The sequence below is a fragment of the Melospiza georgiana genome, chromosome 1, assembly GCF_028018845.1.
Source record: "Melospiza georgiana isolate bMelGeo1 chromosome 1, bMelGeo1.pri, whole genome shotgun sequence".
NCBI lineage: Eukaryota > Metazoa > Chordata > Aves > Passeriformes > Passerellidae > Melospiza > Melospiza georgiana.
In genome coordinates this window covers 145192210-145206296 of record NC_080430.1, presented here as the reverse complement: position 1 = coordinate 145206296, position 14087 = coordinate 145192210, and the positions used below count along the sequence as shown (strand labels likewise).

General features: G+C 40.1%; 1 protein-coding gene across 4 annotated transcripts in view; it reads left to right on the top strand.

The window, feature by feature from the left end:
* The window catches only part of CYRIB (CYFIP related Rac1 interactor B), a 97023-nt gene that overhangs the window by 56478 nt on the left and 26458 nt on the right, over positions 1 to 14087 (top strand). For 3 of the 4 annotated variants that reach the window (XM_058022698.1, XM_058022689.1, XM_058022681.1), the window contains exon 3: positions 9611 to 9647. The exons of the other annotated variant lie outside the window; for it this stretch is intronic. The gene's annotated coding sequence lies outside the window, so the exon portion shown is untranslated. The remainder of the gene's footprint in view (positions 1 to 9610; positions 9648 to 14087) is intronic. 4 annotated transcript variants of the gene reach the window in all.

Below are 14087 nucleotides of genomic sequence, written 5' to 3'. Positions count from 1 at the left end.
GAGTATCATTTCAGTGTTTGCCCTATTTTTCTTGTATTAGGTGTTCTTTTTCATTATGCTAACTTAATTTATATGGGATTGTTTTTCCATAATATCAGTTGTTCAGAAAAGACATTAATAATTGTCTTCTGCTTTCACATATAATCTCTGATAATTATTCACTCTCATTTTAGTGTTATCTCTTACATGCAGCTTGAACTTGTCTGCGTGCTTGAAGATTTAAAAATTTTTCCATGCAACTTAGAATTGTTCCCCCATAATGATGATGGGGAGATGTTTTGAGCAAACTGATGTTGTGAAGTCTCTCCAGTACTGATATTGCATTGATATTGTGGGTGGATTAACAGGTTTTTCATTTATGCTAATTTTAATAAATATGAAAACACCTTCAGTATTACGCTTACAAAGTGAAAGCAAATGCATACCTGCCATTTTCTTATTAATTTTGAGAACTCTTTTGTGGCTTGTATAGCTCTTATGAAAGTAACATTTGTCGGGCTGACACATCTTTAAATGTTTTGCTTCCTCTTGTGAAGAACCTTTAAAACTTCTTCAGTAACAATGTCAGTCCTTTCCTGCAAATCCCTTAATAAGTGTTAAACTTTAAAAGAGCAGGAATATTTGTTGTCTTTATACCTGTGTGTGTAGAATAGGTTTGAAGTGAAGGATCTCATGCAGAAGAGATTCTGTATTTGAGTAAGGCCCTATTCCATGTGTTTACAGAATTCTATTTGATTTTGACTGGTGGGAAAGTTTATATGAAGTTAAACATGCTGCAAGAAATATGAAGCTTGGTTCTGTTTTGCTCAGTGCTAAATGTTTCCTCTGTTAGACAAGGAAATAGGCTTTATAAATGTGTAACTTTTAATGGCTGCTTTCAGAAGGGTTGGTTTGTTTGTTTGTTTGAGGAAATCTGTGTAACCACCACAGAAAGTGGTGACATTACAAATACTTCTAAAAGCTTTCAGTGCAAAGCCCACGAGATACCAACAGCAGGGTAATGTGGGAACATCAGGGGTAAAAGAATAACCTGCCACAGTGATGTTATAGAATGTAAATATGTTAAGAAAAATTGTCTTTCTGACAACTGAAACCACTTGTACTTCCCATTTGTGCCACAACTTAATCTCCTTTGATATTGCTGCTCTAAATATATTGCTGTAGGTTTGTCTGTAAATTCAGCAGAGCCTCTTGAATTGATTTCTCATTCATGTGAAAGTGGGTTTGTGTTAAATGGCTCTTAGTACATGGAGGTTAAGTACTTGTTGTGATTTTGACACTCAAGATAATGTAGAAATTCTGATCATGATACTGATATTCTACCAGCATGCATTTATTTGGCATTAATGGTGGTGTCTAAGGCAAAAAAAGAGGAATGGCTGACTTGTTTTAGGCTGAACTGAGCTGTCTTATACTTATTTGCTGTATTTTCTCTTGGGACTTGTTTACTGTGCCTCACTGCAATAGCACAGGAGTAGATTGAGGTGTTAGAAGCTTTTATGCATTGCTGTGTTTTTAAAGTTTAATAGTGTTTATTACCAATGTAAATAATGTGCCTGTGTTGAGGGAACACAATGTGGTCTCTTTTTTCCACAGTAGATGTAACTAAGTTAAACTTTGAACAAAGATTATAGTAATCTGCAGATGATCAGTGGCAAGACTTTTTCAGTGGAATCAAGTGGAATTCAGTGTGTAGCTCTTCCAAAATATCTTTCCTTTACATGTAGTAGTCCTACTGCAACAGTTAATAGAGTAGTTTAAAAATAAGTGAGTTTTGAACTTGGTTTAAAGGCTTATTTAGTAAACTGTGCTCTGCTTGAGACTTCAGCCATGCTGGTTTGTTTATGAAGGTAAAGCTGATATTTTTCTTCACCTGTAAATAGTTGCTCAGAACAACATGAACTGTTTAATTCTGTTTGTCCAATGAGCCTTCAAATCAAAGGCATTAATTTAAGGGTTGTTTTGACTTTTTGAAAAGTCACTTTTAAACAGGGCAGCAAAATATGTAAACTTTTCTCATCAGAAAGACATTTGACCTGAAAAGCTGTGCTTGTTGAGACAGGTGACTGTGGAGGTTCATATTCAGTTTTTTGTGGTCTGTTCTATTAGGTTAAGGTCAGATGTGTATTTCACTTCCTGACTTAGAGAAGAAATCTAAAATACTTGTTAAAGGACAATTCTAAGTTTTGTGGAGAGAGGGTTGTTTTTTTTTTTTTTGACTCTGTAGGCACTTGAACTATAGACCTAAAGTCCTTTAGTTCTTGTTAGTGTTCAGCTTACTGCTTGACCACATAACTGCAGTTGTATTATTTAAAATCATAGAATGTCTGAAGTTGGAAAGGACCCACACAGATCTTAAAGTTGAGCTCTCTGCTCCTTGCAGGTCTCCCCACCACTAAATCATATGACTCAAGAGCATTGTCCAGACACTTCTTGAGCTCTGTCAGGCTTGGTGCCATGTCCACTTCCCTGGGGAGCCTGTTCCAATGACCACACACCCCCTCAGTGAAGCTTTCCTGAATGTCCCATCTGGACTGCCTCTGATGCAGCTTGCCTGCCTTAAGGTGATCATAGGATTAATTTGAGAAATTATTGAAAAGAAATAGTGAGCAGCTGCTGAGACTCAGTGCCATTAAATTACAATGCAGGAATTAAGACCTTGTTGTATAGCTTCTGTTTTTTTGGTTTATTTTCCTGCCTGTTGGATAAAGCTGTTGAAAACACACAACGGTCCCTAGGAACTGAACCTGGACATTCCCATATTATCTCTCTCATGTTTGTTACCCTGTATTCTGTAATTCTTGTGTTTTTCCATCTCACATGCTGCCCAATAAACATTTGAGATCCCAGGTTAAAATATCATGGTTAGATTCTTCCTTTCTGGACAGCTAATGATTGATACAATTGCTTTTAGTATTCTAATCATCCATGTTTTTACTAGAATAATTTCAAAACTGTACTACTGCAATGTATAGCTGATTGGAAAAGCTTCTTCATACCCTGCCCTATTCTGTTCTTTAAATGTTGCTGCAGCAATTATTGCAAATCTTTGTGTAGGTGGAGCTCCCAGAGCTGCTGGACAAGCTGGAGGCACTTTCAAGAGTCTCAGTGCTCTGTGACAGTTCCTCTGGCAGGAGCAGAGCTCTTCTGTCCTCCTTGACAGAAATTGCTGTTTGTGCCAAGGCTCTTATGGAGTCACCCTTTGGAAAGTCCTGCCTCCTTTTGTGGATGAGTTACAGCTGGAAGGAGCTGCCTCTGCTGGGATTTGCATGGTGAGGCAGCCCAGGGGGCAGGAGTTCAGGTGAACTGCTTGGCTGTCACCTGGAAAGTGCTCAGCCCTGAGCCTGTGACAAAACTGCTGCTGGTGTTCATAGGAAGGGCTTTTCAGGCTTTTAAAAATCTAAACTGTGTTCTTAGCAATCTGAAATAAACACATCCATTGTCTCTCTCTGAGCAGCAGAGATGCTGTGTGGGATACTTCCATAGCTGTAGCACAATCGGCTTAGGTCTAAGTTCATCTTAGAGTTTTACCTATCAGAGGGGTAGCTAGGGCTAAAGCTCTCAATTTTTGATACTGTTGATGAATAGTTGATGGTTAGAAGTCACTAAAACCAATAAAAAGATCTTTTAGGTGGTGAGTGACTGTAACTCTTCTGTGGCTGGGGTTTTTTTTTGTTTTTTTTTTTTTTTTTTTTTTTTTTTTTTTTGTTTTGTTTTGTTTTGTTTTGTTTTTTTGTGGTAGAAGTTCCTTGGTGTTCATGTGACCTATTACAGTCCTGAGGAAAGTGTTTGTTGGGCTTTTTTGTTTGTTTGTTTGTTTTTTATTTACCCTGACAGTAGAAATCTAGATTATAAGGAATAAGGACTCCTCTGTTCAAGCATTAGGAAATAGGGCTGTGGGTCTTGGTGTTGCTCAGAGCTGCCCCTACACACTAATAATGTGAATGGGAAAGCCCTGCTGGCCCTTCCTTGTCTTACTGTTGGTGTTTGTGCAAACTTCCTGGGACAGGACATGGTTTCATTTCTGTTTTGTTAATATTGAGCCAGAACTCCCTGTTAAACTCTGTCATATTCCTCATAAATTATATCATCTGTATATCTTAGATAAATAAGCTGTTGAATCACTTGAGTGGTATTCAGGAACACTTCACAACTGGGTGTTAACAGCATAAAAACAAAGGAAGCATCTACTGTGGCAAAACGATGATGCCAGGTAGTCATGGGAAGTCAAACATGCAGTGGCAAATGCCAGTGCCAAATGCCAGTGTCATTTAAAGGTGTAGGAATGATATCCTGTGTCTCTTCCTACCTCTGGAATATTTCAGTAGTGTTTTTGAGGAGAGTTCTTAAAAATTCTGCTTGTGTTTTATATCCAGTACTAAATCACTTCAGCGTTTGGATTTATGAAAGTTCAAAAGAAATACAGGAGATAATATATTACCAAAAGTAGAAAGCTCAGTTGTCTGAGTAATTGACTATTAGACACAGGACTTGCTTTAATAATTCTTGCAGTCTTTTTAATTTTTAGTTTTTTGGGTTTTTTTTAAAACCAGAAGCTGTGTTGCTTGCACTCAAGTACCACAGCTCTGCCCCCTACTCCACTACCAAAAAAAGCAACCAAACACAAACTAAAACACAACTCTAAGTTAAACAGCTAAAGAAATCTCATCTCTGCGTTACTGAAATTCCTTACTTGTCTTCTGGTTACCCAACCTTTTTTTTCTCAGCTTATTTCTATAAGTGAAAAAGTTTATTTGGCAATATTTAACTTTTTGACCTGGTTAAAAAAATCCCTTGTACTTGATGTTCAACTTACAGGTTTGTAGAGCTTTGAGATGCAAAAATGAAGATTATGATAGTTCATTTTACTGTTTCCACTAAACCAAAGTAATGGTTTGTCCCAGAAACAAACCATTATGTGTAAGTGGATGAAAATATAAATTTTCATGCTGAATACTAGTTTTGTGTGAATATTCTCTTCTGCCATACAAGCTTCTGAAATATCTTTTCGTTTTCCCTTTTTTCTTATTTCTTTTCTGAAGTTGTTGGAAGGGGTATATGTATAAAACCTTGTGTCCCACCTATTCGTCTACAGTGCAGCATGTAAACTTTTCTGAAAGCTTTCAAGGAATTTTTTATGTTGGAACAGGCATGCAAGGTCAGGTCCAACCATCACCCTCCACTGCCAAGTCCACAACAATATAATGTGATGCATTAACTACAAAAGGTGTTAAAAAAACCCCAACCTTGAAATTAAGATCATATGAAGTGAAGCTGCTATGCAACAGTAACAGCTTGGAGATAATGTATCCTGTGAAAATAGAATAATTAGGGAAAATGAAATAAGCTTGAAAAATTATAGTGGAACAGTAGACCCTCTGATGCATTCACATCAGAGGGTCTGTCATTAAATTACAAATTTAAAACATGGGTCATTTCTGTCATTAAATTACAAATTTAAAACATGGATTTGAGTGTAGCAGGTAATGTTAGGTACAGTGGCCGTATTGAGAAATTGCACAGGATAGGGAAAGATTTAATATAAGGTGTGGACTTTTAAGATGCCATTTTGCCTCACCAAGATAAATGAATGGAGAAGAAAGATTTGAGCTGGAGCTTTACAATCAGAAGTCAAAAAAGTGGTTTTATAGCAAGCAACCAGTACATTTGCTCTTTGTGAAGAACTGAGGTCACTTTGCAGTAGGTGGTAGCCTGCTTGGCTAATCTTAGTCTCATATACAATTGCCATACAGATATAGAAGGATCTTTGCTGCAATCACTGATGTTAAACACCAGAGTTCATCCATTTAGCTTTGAGCCATGGGTTTATCTGCAGATGCCCTGAAACTCCCTTTGAAATATGATCCTAGCAATGAATTATTTTTTATAGCTTAGACATCTGTTATTGTTACTGAAGTAAAAATCAAATTTTATTACTAAACATTTCTGAGTTTTCTTTTTTTATTACTCACAAGATGTGGGATGTATTTGACTTGTGGCTCTGTTTTTGACTGGGCTTGGTTTAAATGTTTTAGTGTGTGCTTCTAAGGGTAACAAGTTTTTTAGAGCTGTTTCCACAAACTTTATTTCAAGTCTGAAACTGAACCAAGAGAGCAGGAACATCTAAAAATTGCCAGGGCAGGTAGGTTTGAGCTAGATCCTGTCCTTTTCTGTATCCAGGAGCTGTTAGCATGAATGAACTGAGAACATCTGTGCCATGGTCCACAGCTGGTTCACATGGATTTCAAGGTGCTGATGCTTACCCAGAGGAGTCCCAGTGCAGGCTTGAACTGCAAACCAGGAATTGAAGCATTTGCTCTGTCAGAGTAGCAGTCTGCTTGTTTTGAGAACAGCTTTAGTCTGGGTGCCCAGTATTTCACAGAGAGTACATGAATCCCATGCAAGCTTTTGCTAGTAAGTGCTGTAAGCTTTGTGAAGTTCATGCTTTCTGAAGTTCCCTGATGAGATACCAGTTGAGTAGACAGAAAGTAATTTAGATTCTTGGTGCAAAGTTGTTGATGATTCTTTCTTACCACTCAGTGTTTTCAGAACATGAGTGTTGGAAAGCCTGAAAAAATCATCATTCTGTAGCAAATCATGACTGACAGTCACTGACAAGTCTGTGCCTGAGTGTAGAGGCTCCTTAATGAGTTCAGCCAGAGCTGGGCAGAGGACAGTGGTTTCACACTGGAAGTTCATGGTTTGCTGTTCTCATGTGAAATCTGTTTCCACGTATTGCTGAGTTAAGCAGCATCAGTTCAATATGAGGTGGATGCCCAAAGCACAGGGCTTACTCAGTGGTTAGCCAATTTTCATTGAGGTTTTTTCCTCCAGTTTCATCATTCACAATGATGCCAAGTTTACTTACTGCATCTTTTTTATCTGGGTACCATTTGACTTGTCAGCTGCAGGCCTGTGCTTTGACAAACCGAATGATGCTTGGTTTTGTTTCTGTTATGCTACATGTAGATGGTTCACTGTCCCTCTCTGATGGCTCTGGACAGTTTTCCATTTTGGTTCTTCAGCTGCTGTGACAATTGTTTGAATTTCTGTTGTAGTTGGCCTGAGATATTGGCACGTGCTTTGGCCTCTTTCTGCTGTGGTGAAATTAGGCTGCAGTTCAAGGGAAGGGATTGTGTGGCTAAATGAGATCCCTGGGATGGGATGCATTAATCTCTCTGCTGTTGGACTCCATGAGCTGTAACCCATTAAGTAAAGTTAATTTTCCTGCCCAGAACTTTTTTTCTCTGTAATGTAGCATTAAATATTTGACTACCTCAGAATCACAAGGAATTGAAAAATGCTGGGTCTGAATTATTCAATTTTCACTGCCTATTAAGTTGTGTAGTTTGCATGTCTCATCTTGTGCCTGTTTGTGGTATTGCTATAATAATCTGCAGATCTAAACCTTGAGGATAAGTCAGAAGGAAGCTCAGAGGTTTTGCAAATCCTCTATCCCAGCATGAAAACCCAAATAATGCATGTTGAACCTGAAAGAGTTCTTCATTTAGAAATTCTTTAGTCTAAATCAAGGTGTATCCAAAGTGCGAAAATGAATTCTGAAAAGAATCCAGTTCACCAATCATTTCACATCTGTCTATTTTTAATGCATCTTTGCTGGTGTTCCTCCCTGACTAGAGATCAGCAAGTCAATTTCTTATCCATTTAGGCACTGCTTTATTATATTGTTCAGTGCCAACCTCTAAATTTAAAATACTGTGATGTGAAGTCACACTATGTAAAAAAATCAAATACCTGTCAGCTTGCCAGGATAAACCAAGCATCAGCAGTGCTCAGTGTGAGCTGTTTTGCTCAAAGGCTTGTTCATAGCTACTAAAGGATAGGAAACCAGTTAATGGATTCCTGTGCTAACATCTCTGCCTGTTATTGATGATAGTCCAACTGACCTATAATTCTCAGCTTTCCTGGCTGCTTCCCTTTTGCCTAATGGCTTTGCTGATCTCCTCCTGCCTTCATTACCACAGGAGTCCTAGAAGGCTTTGTTAATTATTAACTTCCACTCATTCATTGAAGCCTTCAGGACAAGCCACCTGAGCATCAGCACATTGTTCTTGCAGGTGTAAGTGCTTATGTCTCTATGTGTGCAGCACTGTGTCCAGAAAGATGGGAAGACCTGACCTCATTTTTTTCCCTAATAATTCTATCAGTTGGAAATAGGTGTATTTCTGTAGAAATGAACCAGTACCATTAAAGGACAGGTTTTTTTTGAAAGTCCTTAAGCTAGCTGCTCCAGTGGGCTTTTTTTCCTTTCATTTTCAAATTTATTTCTATAGTCTGATTATTCTAATGAATTTAGGCTTCTTGTTTTTGTTTAAAGCTCAGTCCTATTTGACTTTTCTTTCACTCTTTTTCAGGAAATCAGCTTCTTAGAGTAGTGTTGGGTCACTGCTTTGGTTTCAGTTTCTCTTTGCAATGCCAGTTGTGTTCAGCCCTGACCTGCAGGGGACTAGCAATTTCCAGAGTTTTATTTTTGTTGTGCTGTCTGAAAGCCCAAATTGACCAGTATGAAGTCATGAGAAGGGAGAAAAACCCCCATATTTAAAATAAGCCCAGTGAGAGTGGGTGCATTTTAGGGAATGGCAGTAGGTCCTATAAGGACAGTGCTGTTAACCATGCTGTTGTCCTGAAGTGCTGGCTGTTGCTCATTTCTGAGAAAGTAAGGGGAAGCTGAAGTCAATAGGAAAAAGGCAAAAGCAGCTGCTACCCAAACTTAAGGCTGGTCAAGGGGAAAACTTCTTTGAGAGAGAAGTGTGCACTGAAAAGAATGGAGAGTTAAATTTCTACAGTTGTAACTGTCTGATGGTCATGGTTTTGCTTATGTTCAGTTCTCTGGGCTGTGAAGAGTCATTCTCACTAAAGTCCCCACTCTGCTCCTTGCCTGTGCTGCTGTGTACCTTCAGAGCCTTCCCTTGCTAATGTTTCACTATTATTTCCTGTGAAGCTTGCAGTTACTGTAATACTCCAAACCTTCTCCTTTAAACTGTACTGTTAACATAATTATTTCACCATGTTATGACGGTGGTAATGATGTGTGCAGCACACTGAAGCTGTCCAAGAACACTAGTTTTCTTTGTTAAGCAAATGGTTTTCAGTGACTTGAAAATGCCTTCTCTGGAGGTCAGCATGCAAGCCTTGAATTTTTTCAAGTGCACATTTGTGGGGTTGGATTAGAATCTTGTGTGATTTTCTTGTTAAAGCAATGTGAAATGCAAGCAGAACAGTTTGTCACTGGTAATTTATTGCAGCTTTGACTCTTAAGTTGCTAAATTTATTCTGGAATATATGTGTTTATGCATTGTCTAATATGGCAGCATTTTTCCCTGGAAGCACATTCATTGCCAAATAATGGCATTCCCTATTTATTTGTATGCCTAGAGATAAAACACAGTTCTGAATTACATTTTCGTAGCAAATTTTTAAAAGTCCTGGTGGTGTATGGATCCAGGACTGTGTTTATGAAGTAGATACATAAGAACAGTATGTCTGGAACAGATGTGTGTTTGCTTTTCCAAGGTCACATTGCATTGCATTTAAGACTTTTGGTGTAAAAGAATTAATTTCCATAATCTCTTTTTTCTTTTTAAAACAGACTGGAGGCCAAGAACAGAGTGCAGCACTGGCTGTAGGTAAGAACTGAAACTTAACCTGCTTGAAAACTGCTGCCAAATAAGCAAAATTGTAGTATGTTAAAGGACAGAAAATGGGACTCTTTCAATATTAGTAATTTTCCCTGCAAGAACTTGCTTTCCCTCTTTTCCTTCAAGAACTCTTGAAATGTGTGGTGTTCTCTGGGAGTCCTGATCCCTGACAGAATTTATGCCTCTGTGTTTAAAGATGCTAAACCAGGCTGCAAGGATTTGGTTTTTGCTTCCACAGGGCCTCAGCACAGAGCCTGGTGAGGCTGATTTTGAAAACTCTTCACCAGAGTGATGTGAAGTCTCATTACTTCAAAGAAGGCATTTCCATTGTACACAAAGTGGTTTAGACACTTGTGTGAACTTACTCTACAAGACTCTGCAGTTTCTTGAACTATTTAAAGAAAGAGATAACGTTTTGGTGGTTTTTCTCTCTGTGTTTTTAGTAAAGCTACTCTGTAGCTGAACCAGATCCCTTATGCCAGAAACCAGTACTGTGAACCAGCTTGTGAGACTGAAGAGGTAGCACATGCTCATGTGAAGGTTTTAGCTTAGTTTTATAACCTGCTGCTTGTCATCTAAGCTACTGCATAGTGTCTGTGTGATACTTCATGTTTATTGGCTTTGCCAGCACAGCCATTCATCTTCTGTCACATTGGGAAGGTGATGGTACCAAATGTGAGGTAGGATTTATTTTTCTTCTGTTTTTGATTAATCATCAAAAAGCCATTGAATTCTGGGGAGCTGGTTAGATGGATTTGTGTTGAGGGTTAATCCAGGCTAGATACAGGTGCCCACCAGAGCCACTCTCACTCCCTTCTGAGTTGGAGAAGGGAGACAGAATACAACAAAATCTCATGGACTGAGATAAGGGTGGGGAGACATCATTCACCAGTTACTGTCACGGATAAAACAGCTTAGGAAAATTAGTTGAATTTATTACCTTTAGAATTAGAGCTCCTTCCCCCCACCCCTTCTTCCTTACTAAACTTAACTTCATCCCCAGTCCTTTGCCTCAGCCCTTCCTGCTCAGTCAGGGGAGATGGGGAATGGGGGCTACAGTCACTTCATCTCAGGTTGTTTCTGCTGCTGCTGCTTCCTCCTCAAAGAGAGGAGCCCTTCCCTGTTCCTGTGTGGGATGTCCTTCCCACAGGACACAGTCCTCCAGGAACTTTTCCAACATGAGTCCTTCTCAAGGGCTACAGTTATTCACAAACTGCTCCAGTGATGGTTCCTTCTGTGGGGTGGAGTCCTGCAGGAACAGGATGCTCCATGTGGGTCCCCCACAGGTCCTGCCAGGAGAACCATGGGCCCACCATGGGCTTCCCTCAGGGTCACAGCCTCCTTGGGCATCCACCTGCTCTGGTGCAGGGTCCTCCACAGGCTGCAGGTGGATCTCTGCTCCCATGTGGGAGTAGCACTAGTACATTTTCCCTTTCATAGCTTGTACTTATAAAATCCTTGAGGGTATTGTTAAAGCTGCAGGTGGAACTAGTGCAAACTTCTAATTTACAGTATTGTGTGCATTTACAAATGAAACATGATAAAAGTTACTGAAGTGAGTCAGACCATGGGTCCATCTAGGCAAGTCCAGGCTCCAGGATCGCCATCTTTCTTCCCTCTGCATGTGTGCACTTGGTTTTGCACATCTTTTCACAATCTCCACTTACTCATCTACTAGAGCAGTGCTGCTTCTGCTTAGGAAGGTGAGTCATCCAGAAAAGCTAGAAAAACTCAGGTTGCATTGCTGGGAATGATTCTACCTGCAGGAAGAAGAATGCTGTCCAGAAAATGGCTACAGCACATGGCAAATAACTTCTGTTTTCTTTGAAGAAACTGTGGACCAGCAGTGTTTCAGGTATTGAAGGGAGAATGTTTGCAAGTCAAGGTGATGTAGTGTCCAGCTCAGCAGAAGCTGGGGTGTCACTCCTGATGCTTTCAACTTCTCCAGCTATGCCAAGACAGAGTTAGCTGCCAGATGCTTGACAGCATCATGAACCATCAGGGAATCACCAGTGTTCAGAGTTGGGAGGGACTGACCAACCCTACCCAAGCAACATGTAAAGAACTGAAGGCTATGGAGGTGTTTGGTAAAGTTTTAAAGAATGGGAAAAACTGAACTAGATGTTGCTGTTGAATAAGGTTAAAACCTGAGAAAAAGATTAAAATTGAGTGAAACCTAAATCTTTGTGTGAGCAGGTGCTTAAGGAATAGTAGGAACAGGGATACCATGTATTTGTGGTTCTTCTAGTATATATTTTCAGCTGGGGTATTTTTCAGAGCCCCATGTTATTAAAGGTGTTCAGTATTCTTAATGTCTTTCCATTCTGCCTGTGTACCTGGTTTTCCCCAGGAACTGCTGCAGACTTCTTGTGAGATGAGATGAGATGAGATGGACCTGTAGAGTTCACAGATGGACCACTGCAGAAAATCATAACTCTGCATGATATTCTGTGTTTTTGTTACTGATCTTAATGGATTTCAGGTTGTATGACATCACTGAAGAATAGAAATGTTTCTCCATATTTCCAACAGGTGGATGAGAATGAATTGTCTTATATTATCTTAGCCTTACAGGGTACTTCTAGTTTGATTTTAAGATATAATAAAACTTGAGATGATGGGAGAAATGGAAAATGGGATAAAAAATGATCATATTTGCACAGATATATAAATCTGGACCAGAAATCTGTAGTGGACTACCAGCAACAGAAATCTGACCCAATCTGGTCAGGTGGGGGTTTTTTTGTTTAGTTGGGATTTTTTTAACACTTGCTTTCCAACAAGAAAAGCTATCCAGGTTCAGTAGAAGTAGTTGGTGGTCTTTTGAGAGGATCTGAAGAAGTAACTTGATGTAACAAAGATAGCTGGTAGATCCTCAATCTTTCAAGGAGTCACTTTTGAATAATAAATAAACCATATAGAGACCAGTTTTATCCCTCTGCCCTGCCTAATGCCTGGTTGTTACTATTTCTGAAAACAGATGGGATGGGAAGGAGCATCATCCTGCTACTCATCCTCTGTTGTACCATCATCATCTTGATGTGCTTCATTAGCCTTCTGTATCCTGCAAACATACTGTGTCTGACTGGTGTCTCAGAAAAGGAAAATCCACAGAATAATCAGAAATCTGTCCTGAAATATGGAAACCTGCCCTTCCAGCTCCACAATTTGGAAGGCCATAGGCCTTCCTTTCCTCCTTGGTATTTCAGAGCTGCTGTGTCCTGAATTCTCAGGTGGACACTCAGTGTCAGGTTCATACACACAAGGTTTGTGGTTTAGCACTGTGACATTCCAGTAGAAGTCCCTTGAGATGGAATATGTTAATGGCTATTTATATCCATCAGTTGGATGATGGGGTAATTTGCCACGACATCATTAGTGCAGGATTGCAAGCCAAGGCACTGAAGGGATGCAACATTTGGAACTGAACTTGGAGAAAACATTTTACCTGAGTGTTGCAGTGATGTGGATGGCTTGTACTCCTTGTGCTGGTGCATTGGATGGCAGCACTGCCAAGGCTGTGGGATCCTCAGGGCACCTTCACCCAGCTCTGATACTGACACGTGTGGCTGTCTGAGAGGTGAGAATTCAGCTCCTCTGAAAGAAAACCATTTCCAAATCAAGGAGGCTGGAAGAGAAAGTGCTGTTTCACGTGTGAAATACCAACTGGAAAATGGCACATGAACTGGACTAGTTAGGAACTGAAACATACTCCTTTCAGTTAGGAACTGAAAACATACTTCTTTTTTTAGCATTTAGATAAAACTTGCAGGTTTGGTTTTGGGGTTTTGAGGCTTTTTTTTTATTTTTGGTTGGTGCTTTGCTTTTTTTATTCTTACAGAGGCGATTGGCAGGAGAAGGACTTACCATACAAATTATTGTTGGGTTTGGTTTTTTTTTTGGAGATGAGAGCTTGAGGGTTCTTAAATTATAGGCTGACATCCTGGAAATATGAAAGTTTCTTAGTAATGTGGTAGCATAGCACAGTTCTAAAGGCATGCCGCCTTTCATAGAGTGAATAGCTTTTCTCTAAAAGAATAACAGAAGTGTAAATCTGCCACAGCTCTTACTAAATGGGGTTTTGTTTGTATCTTTATGTACCTGATAAAAGCATTCCCATTGAGGAAGGGGAGAGTTGAGATCAGCCAGTGTTTGCAGTAATGGCAGTATGAGCGCGGTGTTTGGGCAGCGGGACGCGGCTGCCCTGGCACTGGGATCCCGTGGAGCCGCCGGTCCCGGTGCCCTGGCAATGGGATCTCGCCGGTCCGGGCTGCCCTGGCACTGGGATCCCCCGGTCCCGGTTTCCCTGGCAATGGGATCCCGCCTGTCCCGGTTTCCCTGGCAATGGGATCCCCCGGTCCCGGTTTCCCTGGCAATGGAATCCCCTGGTCCCGGTTTCCCTGGCAATGGGATCCCCCGGTCCCGCTG